Raw genomic sequence first — 20,457 nt, 5'->3', positions numbered from 1 at the left:
GTTTTATAAATATGTTCATTTGTACCATTTTTTAGATTCCACATATAAGCGATATCATATATTTGTCTTTCTCTGTTTGACTTACTTTACTCAGTATGATAATCTCTAGGTCCATCCATGTTGCTGCAAATGGCATTATTTTGTTCTTTTTTATGACTGAGTAATATTCCATTGTATATACATACCACATCTTTACCCATTCCTCCATCGGTGGACATTTAGGTTACTTCCATGTCCCGCCTATTGTAACTAGTGCTGAAATGAACATTGGGGTACATGTATCATTTTTTTTTTAAGATTTTTTTTTATGTGGACCATTTTTAACATCTTTATTGAATTTGTTATAATATTGCTTCTTTTTTTTGTTTTGGTTTTTTGGCCACGAGTCATGTGGGATCCTAGCTCCCCAACCAGGGATCGAACCCTCACCCCCTGCATTGGAAGGCAAAGTCTCAACCACTGGACCACCAGGGAAGTCCCACATGTATCATTTTGAATTATGGTTTTCTCCAGATATATGCCCAGGAGTGGGATTCCTGGATCATACGGCAATTCTATTAATCCCATTTCTCACAGGATTAAGAGGTATTATCTCACATGCTTCAGATGAATTTGTCATCTCACATTATGACAGTTCTTTAAGGATAAGGACTTTATTTTATATATCTTTGTAACTAGTCAATGAATCTAGTTTATGAAAAGCAGATAATTCAAATCAATTAGTAAATTTAATGTTTTTAGATTATTTTAAAACATTTTAATAATTTGTTGCCTAGAAGTGAACCTGTTACTCTATTTGAGAAACAGCCTCTGTATAAGACTATTGTATAATTATCTTCCTTAAAAAACTCAAGTACATAATTTATTTCACTAACATAAGGATAATATGCATAGATAGTATTTTTGAGTTCATATTATACAAGTCATAGTTAACTAAAATTCTCAGATATTATTTCCATAATTATTTTTCATGTCTTTTTATCATTTAACTTTATCAGTTTTCTAAAAATTAAATTTAATACCACTATTCATTCCTGTGTAATTTTTGTCCTTGATATTTATAGTAATATGACTTACTGTTTGCTTTATTCTCCACCAAATATTTACTAAGTTTTAAGTATTCCATTCAACATATTTTTTTTTTGGGGGGGGGGCACTTCTTAACATCTTTATTGGAGTATAATTCCTTTACAATGGTGTGTTAGTTCCTGCTTTATAACAAAGTAAATCAGTTATACATATACATATATCCCCATATGTCTTCCCTCTTGTGTCTCCCTCCCTCCCACCCTCCATATCCCACTGCTCTAGGTAAACAAAACACCGAGCTAATCTCCCTGTGCTATGCGGCTGCTTCCAAATAGCTGTCTATTTTACATTTTGTATATATGTCCATGTCACTCTCTCACCTTGTCCTACCTTACCCTTCCCCCTCCCCATATTCTCAAGTCCATTCTCTAGTAGATCTGCGTCTTTATTCCCGTCTTGTCACTAGGTTCTTCATGACCATTTTCTTTTTCTTTTCTAAGATTCTATATATACGTGTTAGCATATGGTATTTGTTTTGCTCTTTCTAACTTACTGCACTCTATATGACAGACTCTAGGTCCATCCACCTCACTACAAATAACTCAGTTTTGTTTCTTTTTATGGCTGAGTAATATTCCACTATATATATGTGCGACATCTTCTTTATCCATTCATCTGTCGATAGACAGGTTGCTTCCAAGTCCTGGATATTGTAAATAGAGCTGCAGTGAAAATTTTGGTACATGAAACTTTTTGGATTATGGTTTTCTCAGGGTATATGCCCAGTAGTGGGATTGCTGGGTCGTATGATAGTTCTATTTTTAGTTTCTTAAGGAACCTCCATATTGTTTTCCATAGTGGCTGTGTCAATTTACATTCCCACCAACAGTGCAAGAATGTTCCCTTTTCTCCACACCCTCTCCAGCATTTATTGTTTGTAGATTTTTGATGATGGCCATTCTGACAGGTATCAGGTGATATCTCATTGTAGTTTTGATTTGCATTTCTCTAATGATTAATGATGTCAAGCATTCTTTCTTGTGTTTGTTGACAATCTGTATATCTTCTTTGGAGAAATGTCTACTAAGGTCTTCGGCTCATTTTTAGATTGGGTTATTTGTCTTTTTGATATTGAGCTGCATGAGCTGCTTGTAAATTTTGGAGATTAATCCTTTGTCAGTTGCTTCATTGCAAATATTTTCTCCCCTTCTGAGGGTTGTCTTTTCGTCTTCTGTATGGTTTACTCTGCTGTGCAAAATTTTTTTAAGTTTCACTAGGTCCCATTTTTTTATTTCCATTTCTCTAGGAGGTGGGTCAAGAAGGATCTTGCTATGATTTATGTCATGGAGTGTTCTGCCTATGTTTTCCTCTAAGAGTTTAATAGTGTCTGCCCTTACATTTAGGTCTTTAATCCATTTTGAGTTTGTTTTTGTGTATGGTGTTAGGGAGTTTTCTAATTTAATTCTTTTACATATAGCTGTTCAATAGCTGTTCAGTTTTCCCAGCATCACTTATTGAAGAGGCTGTATTTTCTCCACTGGATGTTCTTGCCTCTTTTATCTAAGATAAGGTGAACATATGTGCGTGGGTTTATCTCTGGGCTTTCTATCCTGTTCCACTGATCTTTATTTCTGTTTTTGTGCCAGTACCATACTGTCTTGATTACTGTAGCTTTGTAGTATAGTCGGAAGTCAGGGAGCCTGAATCCTCTAGCTCTGTTTTTCTTTCTCTAGATTGCTGTGGCTTTTCGGAGTCTTTTGTGTTTCCATACAAATTGTGAGATTTTTTTGTTCTAGTTCTGTGAAAAATGCCCGTGTTAGTTTGATAGAGATCGCCTTGAATCTGTAGATTGCTTTGGGTAGTAGAGTCATTTTCACAATGTTGATTCTTCCAATCCAAAAACATGGTATATCTCTCCATCTATTTGTATCACCTTTAATTACTTTCATCAGTATCTTACAATTTTCTGCATACAGGTCTTTTGTCTCCTTATGTATGTTTATACCACTTTTTTTTACAGTGGTAAATGGGTGTGTTTTCTTAATTTCACTTTCAGATTTTCCATCATTAGTGTATAGGAATGCCAGAGATTTCTGTGCATTAATTTTGTATCCTGCTACTTTACCAAATTCATTGATTAGCCCTAGTAGTTTTCTGGTAGCATCTTTAGGATTCTGTATGCATAGTATCATGTCATCTGCAAACAGTCACTGCTTTACTTCTTCTTTTCTGAGTTGGATTCTTTTTATTTTTTCTTCTCTGATTGCTGTGGCTAAAACTTCCAAAACTGTGTGGAAAAATAATGGTAAGAGTGGGCAACCTTGTCTTGTTCCTGATCTTAGTGGAAATGGTTTCAGTTTTTCACCATTGAGGATGATGTTGGCTGTGGGTTTGTCATATATGGCCTTTATTATGTTGACGTAAGTTCCCTCTATGCCTACTTTCTGGAGGGTTTTTACCATAAATGGGTGTTGAATTTTGTTGAAAGCTTTCTCTACATCTATTGAGATGATCATATGTTTTTTCTCCTTCAATTTGTTAATATTGATCGATTTGCATATATGGAAGAATCCTTGCATTCCTGGGATAAACTCCACTTGATCATGGTCTATGATTCTTTTATGTGCTGTTGGACTCTCTTTGCCAGTATTTTGTTGAGGATTTTTGCATCTATGTTCATCAGTGCTATTGCCTGATGTTTCTTTGTGACGTCTTTGTCTGGTTTTGGTATCAGGGTGATGGTGGCCTTATAGAATGAGATGGGGAGTGTTCCTCCCTCTGCTATATTTTGGAAGAGTTTGAGAAGGATAGGTGTCAGCTCTTCTCTAATTGTTTGATAGAATTCACCTGTGAAGCCATCTAGTCCTTGGCTTTTGTTTGTTGGAAGATTTTTATTCACAGTTTCCATTTCAGTACTTGTGATTGGTCTGTTCATATTTTCTGTTTTTTTCCTGGTTCAGTCTGGGAAGGTTGTGCATTTCTAAGAATTTTTCCATATATTCCAGGTTGCCCATTTAATTGGTATATACTTGCTTGTGGTAATCTCTCATGATCCTATGTATTTCTGCAGTGTCAGTTGTTATTTCTCCTTTTTCAATTCTAATTCTAGTCATTTGGGTCTTCTCCCTTTTTTTCTTGATGAGTCTGGCTAATGGTTTATCAATTTTGTTTATCTTCTCAATGAACCAGCTTTTACTTTTATTGATCTTTGCTAAAGTTTCCTTCATTTCTTTTTCATTTATTTCTCATTTGATCTTTTTGATTTCTTTCTTCCTGCTAACTTTGGGGTATTTTTGTTTTTCTTTCTCCAATTGCTTTAGTTATAAATTTAGGTTGTTTATTTGAGATGTTTCTTGTTTCTTAAGGTAGGATTTTATTGCTATAAACTTCCCTCTTAGAACTGTTTTTGCTGCATCCCATAGGTTTTGGGTCATTTTGTTTTCATTGTCATTTGTTTCTAGGTGTTTTTGATTACCTCTTTGATTTCTTCATTGATCTCTTGTTTATTAAGTAGTGTATTGTTTAGCCTCCATGTGTTTGTATTTTCTACAGATTTTTTTCCTGTAATTGATATCTAGCCTCATAATATTTTTGTTGGAAAAGATACTTGATATGATTTCAATTTTCTTAAATTTACCAAGGCTTGATTTGTGACCCAGGATATGATCTATCCTGGAGAATGTTCCGTGAGCACTTGAGAAGATAATGTAATTTGCTGTTTTTGGATGGAATGTCCTATAAGTATCAATTAAGACCATCTTGTTTAATGTATCATTTAAAGCTTCTGTTTCCTTATTTATTTTCATTTTGGATGATATGTCCTTTGGTGAAAGTGAGGTGTTAAAGTCCCCTACTATGATTGTGTTACTGTTAATTTCCTCTTTTATGGCTGTTAGTATTTGTCTTATGTATTGAGGTGCTCCTATGTCGGGTGCATAAAGATTTACAATTGTTATGTCTTCTTCTTGGATTGATCCCTTGGTCATTATGTAGTGTCCTTCTTTGCCTTTTGTAAGAGTCTTGGAGCATTTAATCCATTTACATTTAAGGTAATTATCGATATTTATGTTCTTATTACCATTTTCTTAATTGTTTTGGGTTTGTTTTTGTAGGTGTTTTCCTTTTCTTGTGTTTCCTGCCTAGAAAAGTTCCTTTAGCATTTGTTGTAAAGCTGGTTTGGTGGTGCTGAGTTCGCTTAGTTTTTGCTTGTCTGTAAAGGTTTTAATTTCCTCGTCAAATCTGAATCACATCCTTTTGGGGTAGAGTATTCTTGGTTGTAGGTTTTTCCCCTTCATCATTTTAAACATGTCCTGCCACTCCCTTCTGGCTTGGAGAGTTTCTGTGAAAGATCAGCTGTTAAACTTATGGGGATCCCCTTGTATGTTATTTGTTGTTTTTCCCTTGCTGCTTTTAATATGTTTTCTTTGTACTTAATTTTTGATAGTTTGATTAATATGTGTCTTGGCGTGTTTCTCCTTGTATTTATCCTGTATGGGGCTTTCTGTGCTTCCTGCACTTGATTAACTATTTCCTTTCCGATATTAGGGAAATTTTCAACTATAATCTCTTCAAATATTTTCTCAGTCCCTTTCTTTTTCCCTTCTTATTCTGGGTCCCCTATAATTCGAATGTTGGTGCATTTAATGTTGTCCCAGAATTCTCTGTGACTGTCCTTAATTCTTTTATTTTTTTTTTCCTGTGGTATGCGGGTCTCTCACTGTTGTGGCCTCTCCCATTGCAGAGCACAGGCTCCAGACGTGCAGGCTTAGCGGCCATGGTTCACGGGCCTAGCCGCCCCGCAGCATGTGGGATTTCCCAGACTGGGGCATGGACCTGTGTCCCATGCATCAGCAGGCTGACTCTCAGCCAGGCAAGCCCTATCCTTAATTCTTTTCATTTTTATTTTCTTTATTCTGCTCCACAGTAGTTATTTTCACTATTTTATCTTCCAGGTCACTTATCGTTTCTTCGACCTCTGTTATTCTGCAATTGATCCTTTCTAGAGAATTTTTACTTTCATTTATTTTGTTGTTAATCACTGTTTGATTGCTCATTAGTTCTTCTAGGTCCTTGTTAAACTTTTCCTGTATTTTCTCCATTCTGTTTCTAATATTTTTGATCATCTTTACTATCATTATTCTGAATTCTTTTTCAGGTAGACTGCCTATTTCCTCTTCATTTGTCAGGTCTGGTGGATTTTCATCTTGTTCCTTCATCTGCTGTATGTTTCTCTGTCTTCTCATTTTGCTTAACTTACTGTGTTTGGGATCTCCTTTTCACAGGCTACAGGTTCATAATTCCCGTTGTTTTTGGTGTCTGCCCCCAGTGGCTAAGGCTGTTTCAGTGGATTGTGTTGGCTTCCTGGTGGAGGGAACTAGAGCCTCTGTTCTGATGGATGAGGCTGGATCTTGTCTTTCTGGTGGGCAGGTCCACATCTTGTGGTGTGTTTTAGGGTGTCTGTGGCCTTATTATGATTTTAGACAGCCTCTCTGCTAATGGGTGGGGTTGTGTTCCTGTCTTGCTAGTTGTTTGGCATAGGGTGCCCAGTAACGTAGCTCGCTGGTTGTTGAGTGGAGCTGGGTTTTGGCATTGAGATGGAGATCTCTGGGAGATTTTCACCGTTTGATATTACTTGGAGCTGGGAGGTCCCTTGTGCCTGCCATCTTGAATCTCCCCTTTCTCTATGATTTTGAGTACATTTCTGTAAACCCAGAGAGCCTTCTCAGCCAGGAGAAAACCAATCCCTCTGTCCTGAGTGTGAGCAGGAGTCAAAACTCCCTTGGTAGAGCGCTGTCAGTCTCTGTGTGTTTTCACAAGATGTCTGAGGCGGCCCTGCTCTCTGCTCAAGGCAGCCTCACCTGGGAACCTCACCTTGTGGACTCCATTTATCTTCCAAAAGTTGAAGCCCAAACCTATTACCGACAGACAACCATATCTGTTAGAGATGAGTGTTCTATTTCATTGGCCACATGTAAGTTTCTTTGAGTATTGCGTTTGCCTTTTGTGATATTGCTTTGTAAAGTACTATATCTATTAGGTATTCTAAAATAAATGTTTGATTCCAGAATATTGGATTTTTGTAAATGTTAGATTGGAGTGGAAATTAATACAGTAATTTGTGACTGACTTGGGACATGGGTTGCATAATTTCTCATTTCTGTGCTTAGAAACTTAAGGATATGCATTTCTAGTTTAGCCTTTAAAATTTCACACAGAGCTTTCTCTTGTAAATGCAGGCTGAATACTTACCTTTCTTAAGCAATGCACAGTTGATGGATAGAAAAACTAGATATACTTATTGAATTTAAAGTATACCATCTTTAAAGTCTCTGTTATAAGTAAGTCTGGTATCAAATTCAATATATGAAGAAAACTTAAATATATGCCCAAGAAATTTAGCTGTATAATACATTTTTTTGGCTAGCTACATATTTTTATAAGTACTTTTCTTCAATGATACTTGCTGATTAGATTCCCAAGTAGCACTTACATTTCTGTTATTTTCCATTAGAGATGTATTTATACATTTCTCTACATCCATTAATATCTTATGACTTTACATAAATATTCTTCACTCTCTCACCACAAAATAAGTGCAAGATCATTTCACTGTTGTATCCCAACAATTCTATAATAATGATTCTATTACTAAGATAGCTCTCTTTCTTGTAACTATGAGTCACTCTCAAATTTTCTCTTTTTATACAGTTACTATAAACTGATGGAAAAACAATTTACTACAAACTCTAATAGATGAGTAAAAATACTATAATTTTCAGGGAAACTATTCCTAAAGTGTATAACTGTTACTTTAGGATACATTTCTTTTCTACCATTATGATCATTATGTTTGCTTGATTTTATATATGTATTAAGAAACTGAAAAGGGTATGTCTTCCTTTTCACTTATTTTTATAAATTGGGAAGACACTGATCCTCTTTTAATGTCACTTCCTTTCTATATAATGGAAACGTTCATTTAGATCCATTAAAGGAATTAACTCCTGCTCAAATTTAGTTAGTTAGAAACTTTAGGAATGAAATTACATTTTTATTTTCAGTTAAATATATTGGACTAGACAGAAAAAGTGAAATGCAAGAAAGGAAGCCAGGCAGTTCTTGGCCCAATTAGTGATAATGGAAACTAGAACTTAAAGAATCACTTGAGTTCTCTAAATCTATCCTGACTTTTTTTTTGTATGTGTACTTCTACTTTTTTTTTTGTATGTGTACCTGAAATACACTAATAACCATCCCTACTACTCATCTATAATTGTGCTACTCTGGGTAGTTTATTCCTCTGGTCCTTGAGACGCAACTCAGGCATTACTTTCTCCAAGAAGCTCTCTTATGACCTAAGGGCTTCTCTCATACCCAGTGTCTTTTCTGTTGTAACATTGTCTCAATCTATTGTAATAAATCATTCATTTTTCTGTTTTTGCCCCTATACCCATTAGACTATGAGCACCTGGAGAGCAGGATTGTAACATTTTTATAATCTTGTTTTTATCCCCTTCATTTTACTCAAACCCATGTTATTAAGGATTCCAGAGTTCCATGTAGCTAACATAATTTATCCAGATCCACCATGCTTGATCTCAGTAGCATTTTGTTTTGCTGGTTTACTCCTTGAATGCCTTTCTTCTTTTGTATTCTGTGGTACTGAGTTCTTTTGCTGTTCTTTTACCATTTATATTGTCCTATTTATCTTCATTTTCTGTTTCTTCCTTCTTTAAAGGAGTTCAATTATTTCATTCATTAATTCAACATTCTATCAAACATTCTTCTATATCCTAAAGTTTAGGGGCACAAAATAATAATTAAAAGAAGGGTATCTTACGATTCTCTTCTCGTCCCTCTCTTTATGCTAACTCTATCTCCAGACACTCTTATGAGTGTTTTTGACTTCCAATATCATGCATATTTTAAGGACTTTGGGGCCAGATCTCAATTATGAAAATAAAGTGATCTATTTAAATTCCTGTTTAATATTTCTGCATATAAATCTCACAATAAAGATATCTAAAATTATTTTTTTTTCCAGAAGATACTCTATGTCTTACAGATAGAATGAAATGAAGAAAATTATTCATTACAAAAGGATTTTTTGTGTGTGAAAATAAGCTCAAATTGCATGGAAAGACTCTGTGTCATAATGCAAAGGACCTTGAACTTGCATTCTGGGCCTAACTCTGCAAGTTCTGTCAATAACTAACATGGTAACCCTGGAGACCTCTCAGAATTTTATTTTAATTGCCAGGAAAATATTTTACTTTTCTAAGATCTAAAAATGTCTTGTTTTCTGTGATTCTAAGGGCTGTGGTGCTGCTATTGTAATGACACTTGGAAGAAGAATGAAAATGAAGGCAAAAAAACTGAATCTAGATGAGTTTTTCCAGGCCTGTTCATCAGATTATCTTGACTTTGCATTGTTGCTTCCTCTTCCCTATGGTTTGATCTTTTAATATCCCATCTTGAATTTCACACCTTTCCTCCACTCCAAACCCATTGGATAAAACACAGAAATAAGACTTGATCATATGCATGATTTCCAAGCATGGGTCCTATTGTTGAAAGAGCTTTTAGAGAATTATATGTCATTTTGCTTTACCATCATTTGATGTTGAAACTTACCAACATGTACGCAATCTTTTTTTTTTTTTTTTTTCAACAGTCAAAATTAAACTGACTTTGAATTTTAAGTGTTTCCTCAGAAATAACTATGCTGGAAGCATTCAGCTCAGTGGAGGATTAGCAAATGTGTTATTGTGACAGAAAAAAATATATATATATATATATATATGTATATTAACTGCAGATAAACCCAAATACATAATGTGCTGTATAGTCTAGCAGTGGTGACCTCAAACATTAGTTTAAGACGTGGTGAACAGAAAGCAAGCAGTCATGAGAAGGGCAGGGAAAATTCAGCTGTAAGGAAACTGAGGAAAGTGGGAAATGGGATGAGAGAGTGGTTTAGAATCAGAAGAGCTGATAATCCATGGAAGGATGCTGGCCTGGATAGAATCACACATGTCTGGTTCTGGTCCTCTCTCCAGTGGGCCCTCCTCACTCTGAGTGCTCTGGCCAGGTGGTTAGGATTTTCTTTTATCTTTGAGAGATTTACAGTCTTTTTGAAGAAATGTAACATATGCTTTTATTACTATTTATATTTAGTCCTACTCTCATTCCATCACTTTTAATCTAAAGAATTAGGAGATACATTTCTGATTTTGTAGAAAGAACACTAAATGAAGTCTGGGAATGAGAATCAATTCTATCATAAATTCCATCTCGGAAACTAAATTTCTGCACAGTAAAAGGGCTTATAGTTCTATGAACTATGGCAAAATTTATTTTATTTTTTGTTTGTTTTTATTTTTTTAATTTTTTCTTGCTCTGTTTGATCAACAGTAAATTTAAGACTCTTTTTTGCTGTTGTTTATCTTCTTTTGTTTGGTTTGGTCATTATAAAAATATAGTACCTATACTTCTGTGAAGCCAAATAAAACTCTGATATATATTTTGTATTAGTTTAGATATGCTATTATTGATTGGTACAGTATACAGCCTCACTCATGATAAACAGGGATTATATTAAAATGTCATTATTTTGCCATTCATATTTAATCAAATCTATTTATTTGTTAATCATAAAAAGGTAAATATTTTAAGTAATTAAGGATATCCAGTAAAAATTATACCTAATAATTTCCATCATGGATATTTTATTCAAATAAAATAGCATTATATAGAGAATTGGTCATGCAAAAATTAAACATTCATATGCAATATTTAGGGGGCTTTCCCACTAAAAAGTATTTTGAGATAGGCAAATGTTTGAGTAGTTAGGACCTTCATTTATAAAATGTATATGCTATGTTATTTTAAAAACAAAATAAATATTTAAGAAGATTATTCATAAATTCTGGTGAAATACCTTATAGAAAGGTGAAAAAAATGCTGAATTTGGAATAAAGAAAAATAAATAACCAGTGTTCTCATCATGGCTATTTCTCTTCCTAGCTAAAGGATTCTGAGAGGTTTACGACCTTTCAATTTCAAGTTTGATCATCTATTAAATTTGATAATAAGAATGGTACTAACCACATAATATTTTATTTTGGGATATTAGTTATATTAGTATATTAGTTACCCAAGTAATATGAAAACATTGAAGAGATTTATCATTGTAAAAATTAACAACATGTTCTTCCAATTTCCTACAAGTTCACAAATCAGTTTTTTTTTCTCCTTATTCTTCTTCCATTGTGCTTTATAGCACTTTTTCTTTCTTTTTTGCAGAAATTACCACAAATAAAAATAAACATATCTTAGTGGTTTTGTGTAAGATGACAATGCTGGGTTTTTCTACTTACTTGACTACTTGGAATATTTACTGAACTACTCTATTTGTTTTGCTTTTAAACAGAAATGGGAAAACAAAAGTAATTTCCCAATTCCCTGTTAATCAGTTTGTATATGCTAAAATAACGTTTCCAAAATATTTTTTTTTTCTGCTTTTAAGAAAGTACATGGATAATGCATGGCAACAATTCTAGAAATTGCATGTCAGGTCTTTCAAGTAGCAGGTAACAAAGCTACCAACTGATATTTAACAAAAATATGGATGTGTTTCCATTTTGTGTTTGTATTTTAGCGTTTACTACTACAATTTTATATATTGAAGATAATGTAATTTTTCATTTTCTTGAAAGAACCTCATCAATTTATTGTATAGACTTAAATTTTAATTATAATACATGAAAGTTCTTTAGACAATGTGCATTTTTAAAAGATTCTTTTAAAAAACCTACCTAGATAAAAGTTATCTGCATGTATAAAGGTACTTTAATATATGACACTCTATTTTCTATCACATAACCAAAAACTTAGAGCAGAATAAGTGAGAATACCTATATCTCTATCTATACAGACACATATAGAGACATGTATATAATCTGGTGCATACAATATATATTATGTAATATGTATAATGTGATATATATATATATATATATATATATATATAACATCTATTAACTTACCACAAGCAGAAACTAATAATAGTAGAGATCCTAAAAAACAAGGCTAGCTTATTTGCTCTTGCAATCAGCCCTTATAAACTTAAAGTGGTTAGTATGGACTTTGCTTACCTAAAGATTAATTATCTTGTTAAGTTGTACTTATATTACCATGTAAATATTAAGTCCTTGTTAATGCAAATGGTTTTTGTGCCCTCTGTAAAGCTTTAATAAAACAATTTTTCTTATTTTGTTTAGTTATGAAAGTGAATTTAAGAAGGTAGTTAAATATATGTGTACTTCAGAGATTTAAGTTCGACCAGGCTAACCAAATCATTTATGTAACATTTTGCAAAGTAAGGGAACTCTACATAATGAACTAGTCAACATAAAGTTAAAATTCTCTTGTGATGTTTTAATTCTTGTTAAATGTCTTTCATGAGTTATAAAATCTGCCTAGCAGTTATGTAATACACTAACCTTTTTCTCATGGTCATATTATTGATGGTCAAAAATTCAAGAGAGACTAGAAGATGAAGGGATGAAAGACTAGAAAGATATAAAACAAAATACCTGGGGCCTGTACCTCTTGAGATTTGCATAACAATTGTGATGAATGGGATGACTAGACATAAAGTAAAAAGAATCAGAGATTCTTTTGAGGGTATTTTCAAACCAAAAAGAAAAAGAAAAAAAGGATAGAGAAAGGAAGAAAGAAAGAAAGGAAGGAAGGAAGGAAGGAAGGAAGAAAGAAAGAAAGAAAGGAAGGAAGGAAGGAAGGAAGGAAGGAAGGAAGGAAGGAAGAAAGAAAAAAAGAAAGAAAGGGAAAGAAAGAAAGAAAGAAAGAAAGAAAGAAAGAAAGAAAGAAAGAAAGAGAAAGAAAGAAAGAAAAGAAGGAAGAAAGGAAGAAAAAGGAAGGAAGGAAGAAAAAGGAAGGAAGGAAGGAAGAAAGAAAGGAAGAAAAAGAAAGAAAGGAAGGAAGGAAGAAAAAGAAAGAGAAAGAAAGAGGAAAGAAAGGGAAAGAAGGAAGGAAAGAGAAAGAAAGAAGGAAAGAGAAGAGGGAGAGAGGAAGGAGAAAACGAGGGGTTTTCTTTTTGCTTACTAAAATATAAACAATTACACTTATTTAAAACTTCAAATGAGAAGTTGTCTCTAGAAAAGTTTTTCCTAAAGCAAATAAAGTCCTGATCAGAAAGCAAGGTAATGATTTCCTATCTAAAAAAAAAAAAAAGGTACAACTGAACTTATTTACAAAACAGAAGTAGAGTCATGGATGTAGAAATCAAACTTATGGTTACCAGAGGGTAAGGTGGGGAGGGATAAATTGGGAGATTGGGATTGACATATACACACTACTATATATAAAATAGATAACTATAAGAACCTGCTGGATAGCACAGGGAACTCTACTCAATACTCTGTAATGGCCTATATAGGAAAAGAATCTAAAAAAAAAAGGGGGGGGGAATATATGTATATGTATAACTGATTCACTTTGCTGTACACCTGAAACTAACACAATATTGTTGGTCAACTATACTCCAATAAAAATTAAAAACAAAAACAAACAAACAAAAAATCAGGGTAGTCACGCCTGCACTGGGTCTAGTTGATGGCTTTGTCAAGTGGGGATTTCCTAGGTAAATAAAATAAACTCCCTCTCAGGAAATATTAAGGAAGGCTTAGAAAACACACACACAAACAAACAGGGAGAGCAGAGATACACTTACATTTTTTGTGTTCTAAGGTATATGCATGTGTATATATGGGTGATTAATACACACATATATAGGGATAGCTGATATCTCCATCAGCAGATATCTATATCATAAGTGTATATATACATGTATCTTGTATGTCTGTAGCTCAACTACACATATTTGTAATCACGTTCAGTTTAATAGCTAGATCAAATCAGAAAAAAATGTATGTATACCAGATAAACATGACACATGAAAGCAGATGTCTGTTTAAATTACAAAAGAGCCGTTTTTGATTTTTATGTACGGTTCAGCATTACATTGTTTTCTTTCAGCCAATGGCATATTGGTCTGGCTGTGAGCCCAGGTCTCTCACATAATGATCAACCTGAGACTAGTACAGTACCATCTGGTCATGTCTCAGGCAGGAAATACATTAAAAATATCTACCAATTTATGCATTCATCCCAAAAGCATAAGAACACACAATGATATGACTTTTTCCAGTAATGGAGCTTCTTGCAAATAAATAAAGTAGATAATATTTTATTCAATTTTTGTAGAAGAATGAAAAAAATATACAAAATCTAGGAAACAGGTACAGAAGAATGACTTCTAACATGGTGTGAGAAATTTGAAAGTAATCACACATTTCTGAATATGGGGAGGGCCTAAACTAGTTACACAACTAAGGAGAGTATAAGGAAAGATAGAAGAGCACTTCTGGGCCAGGACTGTGGTGAATCTAAGAAATGTCATCAGGAAAGAATTCACAATCTCTGACTTTGATTACATAATAAAACAATGGAAAAATGACATTTTCCTACTAAATTATTTTGTTTATGAATTTAGGCCTCTATATAATCTGCTTGTGCCTTTGTCTTTCTGTTATCTAGCCATATAAATAGGTATTTAATTATTTTTTTACTTCATGTGAGAATAAGCCTCATACTATGTGGTGATACTTTCTTCTTGTGTTCCATTGCTATAAATATCTCAGGTATTAAGTATTTGGTATTGGGATTTGCAGGAAGACAAGATTTTTGTTAACTTTACATATTGCTAAGTTAAGAGTCTACTTTATACATGATGAATTCATCCTATTCATTGAAGATTTGAGCATAATTTAGAACATTAGGTCTGTGTTCATAAAAGGTTGCTCATTTTCTTCATTTTACATTTTACCTTATTCATAAAGATGCCTTCATTAAGGATCTTCATTAGGATTTTTTTATGTTCTGCAAACTACATGTAGCTACTAAAAAGGTATGATGTACCTAGTAATATGGAACAAAGAAATCTTGTATGATGATCTTATAAATACTTCTTTTAACTATAATGTAAAAAATGTCCCCTGATATTATATTTTCTTTTTTAGAAAGGACACTAGGGTTTACAACATGATCAACACCACATTACTCTGTTATAGGTTAAAAAAATGTTACAAGTAGATTCTTTTGCTGCTTACTCTAATTAATTCCCTTAGAATTCATTGGAGGAAGTATGAGATAGAAATACCTCAGACAGAAATTCATCTTATGATAGGTCACGGTAGAGCAATATTTCAGGGCATTTAGATATGATTTTTTTTTAGTTTATTGTCTCTTTTATTTCCCAAACTGAGGTTTTTTGAAAATGTAAAAATGGTTTTCCAAAATTCATCCTAATACAAGTGTTTTTCAGAGTCTAAGTTTGAGTAAACTTTGACATTGGTGGAAACAATAGTCTATGTATATTTCTCTCTATTCAAACTTTTCTTTAACTCATCATTTTTCTAACTGATTTACAGTTCCTACTGCTGCTCCCTCCATTGGGACATTATATTTTGGATATAGACACTACCTAAAAAAATCTACTTCTCCAATTCTTACTTCAGTGTTTTCCTCAATTTTTCTAATGGACTTCAGAGCTGGAGGATGGTGACTTTAAATGCTAGTTCAGAACACTAGATCATGAAAACTCAAACATAACCTTTTATTGTAAATTAGTAATAAGATTCCATCAAAGAATGATGAAATCATAAGATTCAGTAAAAAGATATATCTAGTTTTAGTATATATTTAAGGATGTCTTTATTAAGTAAAAGCTACAATTAAATGGTTTACCTGTCTTTGAAAAAAATATAAAAGCATTTGGTAATTACAAAACACAAAGATGCCAAAATTGAGGATTTACTGTTATAATTCCTACAGAGAGAGCACATTATTTTATAGTTGTTATCAATTGATTTGATTGTGAATATATTAAAACAGTACTTTTATGTTATTAGGTCATGAAATCTAAATATCATATATGGCTACATTTTCTGCACATATGCAGATATTTCAGGAGAGATACATGTTAAGTTTGACAAAAGATCTTAGAAAATTTCAATCCATTGTTAAGTACTTTCTGAGAAAATCTTACTGTCATCCCCAATTACTTCACAAACTGAGAGAACTTAGCATGTTTAACCATTAAGGGCCCCAGAATTGTGATTAACATTGCAGATAGAAATGGTAAAAAGCAATGTTATGCTAACAACTATATGCTTGTTCAAATGTTTAAATTAGAAATTTTAGCAAACTAGCTTTTTTAGCACTAGATTTAATCCCTTAAGGAAATGGCAGCTACAAAATACAGCTCTTTTTTCTCTTTTTAACAAGCTATATATGAGTCACTAGTTTAGAATAAAAATAGTTTGGGTGAGAAATATATATTTTGATGTTGTGATTTAAATTGATTTTTTGTTTTTGTTTTTTTTTGTGTAGTACGCGGGCCTCTCACTGTTGTGGCCTCTCCCGTTGCGTAGCACAGGCTCCGGACGCACAGGCTCAGCACCCATGGCTCACAGGCCCAGCCGCTCCACGGCATGTGGGATCTTCCCGGACCGGGGCACGAACCCGTGGCCCCTGCATCGGCAGACGGACTCTCAACCACTGCATCACCAGGGAAGCCCTCAATTGTTTTTTATAATTTATTCTCCACAATTCAGTCCATTGTGATATTTACTTAGAAATCTTTTATTAATTGAATAATATGCCTATTTGAAATATTACACGTTTTATTCTAACGTAAGAACATAAAACAATTTCTATTCTGAGGCAAGAGCTCTCTCTCTCTCTCTCTCTCTCTCTCTCTCAATGTTTAGCAAAACTTACTAAGGCAAGGAGTGTTTTCCAGTCTCTGTTAATCTAGAAGGCAAATAACCAGAATTGTGCAATGTAGATCTATATTTTACTGCTATAAAAGAGTGCTTACCATCATCCAAACAAATCACAGCATTGAATATCTTACATATTTTATACTGAATATTATTATATGTACATATCACTGTAAAATAGTGCTTTCATTCTGAGCTTGCATAGCTTGCAGTAAAACACATTATATTTAAAGGAAAATAAATTTAAAAGGAGGTTTAGTACAGTGCAATTACACGTACTGTAGCTTCTGTTTAAAGGGATTCACAGCTAAAATTTATTTTCATTATTGGCTTTCAATAGAGATTTGGATTTGTTGGGCACAGCCCTCTTTTGTATTTCTTTTATTTTACTTTGCTTTGGATGTTGGACAATTTTCTTATTTTTTATTTGTTGGCTAGGGTAATATTCAGTAATATTAGACCACTGAGGGAAAGAGAAGAAAATAGTTTGGGTTTTGTTTTGTTTTGTTTTGTTTTGTCTTCTCTTGATTCTTTAAATTTCTTCTGATTCACAGAAAGAGGATTAAGCAGCCAAAATTAATAGAGGTATTCAGTTATTATTAACAGACAATACATATTTGTTTCCCAATATATAAGAAAAGTATGCTTGGAAATTATGGTGTCCTTTTGGCTTGTCATTAGTTACAGTGTGACACTTTGGTATAATATCTGACAATATTACTCAAGTGGATACCTTTCATTATAGATATGACACCAGGATATATTTTGAAGTGTGCAGCAGGTACTTTTTCTGTAATTACTGGAATAATCATTTCCCCCCTGTGTTGTTAAAGTGAATTACATCTGTTTATCTTCAAGTGTTGAAATAAACTTCTATTTGTTGGATGATTCTCACATGATCAGGATGTATTTTACTTATATATTCCTCATATATTTGATAATATTTTGTTAAGGATTTTGTATCTTATTCTATAAAAGATCTTGGTCTGTAGTTTCCTTTTCTTGTCATGACACAGATGCAAATGACTACAGCAGCGTGTCTGCTGTAATGGTGATTGCATGAGGCTAAGGCCAAGTTCCTCAGGTGTGAGTGTTCCCAGGGACACTTCAGACTTAGTGCAATTTGGAAGAGACAGTAGAGGAGTGGTGATGTGATAGTCCCACTGATATAAGTACACAAGGATGGGAACAATCAAAATCAGAAATTGTACATTGAGAGCTAAGTTACTTTTACCATAGTCATTTAGTATGGATTCACAGAATAGTTCCAGATGGGCTGAAAAACAAATTCCTTGTAAAAGGGCTCAAGTACCAAAGAATCATAGAACACCTATTTTGAATTAGTTTTGTTATATTTATTTAATTACTTGCTTAAATTTTTAATTTACAAATTCATTTATAACTTGTTTCTTTAATCTGAAATTCTTTGCCATCAGATATTTTCTTAGTGACCTCTTAGTAGGGTACCAGTTTTAACAAAATGGCACTTTCCCCCCAAAAGCCTTCTGTACCATTTAGTTTAAATTACTTTCTATCTGATCACTATAACGTCACTCTGTTTGAGTTTCTTCATTGAATTTATCATTCACCTGCCCAATTTTTTGTTTATCTCTTCTTTGCCTCTAAAATGTGAGCGTGTGTGTGTGTGCGTGTGTGTGTGTGCGTGTGTGAATATTTGTTTGTACATGTCCAGTGGATGAAATACATAATGATAGAGTGGATTAATCTAATTAAATTAAATTTAATGTAAAATGTGTAGCCTGTATGCTTCCAAGAAATCTTGAGGCTACTGAAATATTAGCCATACTTTACCAAACTAAAAGAGACCCTATTAAAATTATTGAGTGAGGGGGACTTCCCCAAATGGAAAACATATTATATTAAGCATGAAAATATGTATAAAACAATGTGATAATGATAACTTTGAAATACTGTTACCAGTGAAATGTTATTTATACAAGTGTCATGTCAATTAACAACTCAAGGATCTGTTTTTAGCTGAGACCTTAGGATTTGACTCTACTAAGAGGATCAAGTAATAAAACTGCATTTTGTGATTTCAAGATGGAAACAGAGTTAATAAACACTCTTTATCAGACTGGAATGCTGATAATAGCACAGAAATAACATATAGACAAAGAACTCCGAAAACATTATGGAAAGAAAGAAGCAATCAGTGCTTTGGTGGTTAATAAAGGAAGTGAACATTTTCACCACTCATTGGATGAGAACATAACTCATAAAAAACAATTTATTAGAAATGATGCCTAAAGTTAACTTGTAATATTTACAGCATACTCAGAAATAGCAAATGGCATGACTAAGTGATTCTTGCAAATAATAATAATAAATTTTAAAAAGGCATCTCATTTTTGGACTTACTCTGTAGCAAAATACAAGAAAGAGGATCTACTACACCTAGAAGAAAGACATTTGGGGAATGGAGAATTTTTCATTAAATACTTTTGTTAGGGTATGCTATCATATTCTATCAACAGATCCTAGGTGAGGAGAAATTGAGATGTGCTTTCAGAACACCAAAGAATACTATTTATAATTATATACATTTATGATTGTCATTAGTATAATATGTGTATAATCAATTATACTGGATTATATATATCATGTCAATTATGTCATGTCAGCATATTTGAATGGGTACTTATAAAATTTTAAGAATTTAATTAATTTATATTTTTTGTAAGCACATTTGTTTGCTGTTCAAGCAGGACACTTAACAATACAATGTTCACACCCTAGAGACAGCAAAGTGACCAAATACAGGCTTAGGAAAGTATAAATAGAGTCTGTCAAAGTGATTTGTTGATGGCCTGTAACATATCATACACATTTTTTCTGTCAGATGGAAATGCAAAGTAGGTGTGTTATGACACCAAGATGTAAGTTTATTGCAATATTCACAGTTCTAACACAGTTTTTCTACGTTGTGCCCTTCCACATGGATTACATCTTCTTGGTTATTCAAATCAAGTATTTCATTAGATTAACCTTATCACATTTTGCTCATTATCTCATTTCTAATCTCCTTCCTCATGTTTCATTGCTATTTGTTCAACTGCATTCATTTTAGGCTTTCATTTCAATAGCAGTCAATTTGATCTTTTCTCTAATGCCCTGTTAGCATTACTTGTATGATTTCTCAGAATTCTTATATTCATTTTAAACATTTTCACTTCTCTTAACACATTTACAGTTTGATTAATTAAAGGTGCTCAAAATACAAAATACTGAAACGCATATGATTTTATATAAATTTTAACATTGTTTTGATTAAAATTTATGTTTCAAAAATGCGGTGAAATGTCTAGAGTTTTTTTTTTTTTTAAACATCTTTATTGGAGTATAATTGCTTTACAATGGTGTTGTTAGTTTCTGCTTTATAACAAACTGAATCAGCTATACATATACATATATCTCCATATCTCCACCCTCTTGCATCTCCCTCCCATCCTCCCTATCCCAACCCTCTAGGTGGTCACAAAGCACTGAGCTGATTTCCCTGTGTTGTCCCTGTGTCCTCAAGTACATTCTCTATTTCTGC

Source organism: Pseudorca crassidens, chromosome 18 (genome assembly GCF_039906515.1).
Source record: "Pseudorca crassidens isolate mPseCra1 chromosome 18, mPseCra1.hap1, whole genome shotgun sequence".
Taxonomy (NCBI): domain Eukaryota; kingdom Metazoa; phylum Chordata; class Mammalia; order Artiodactyla; family Delphinidae; genus Pseudorca; species Pseudorca crassidens.
This window is presented reverse-complemented; position numbering follows the sequence as displayed.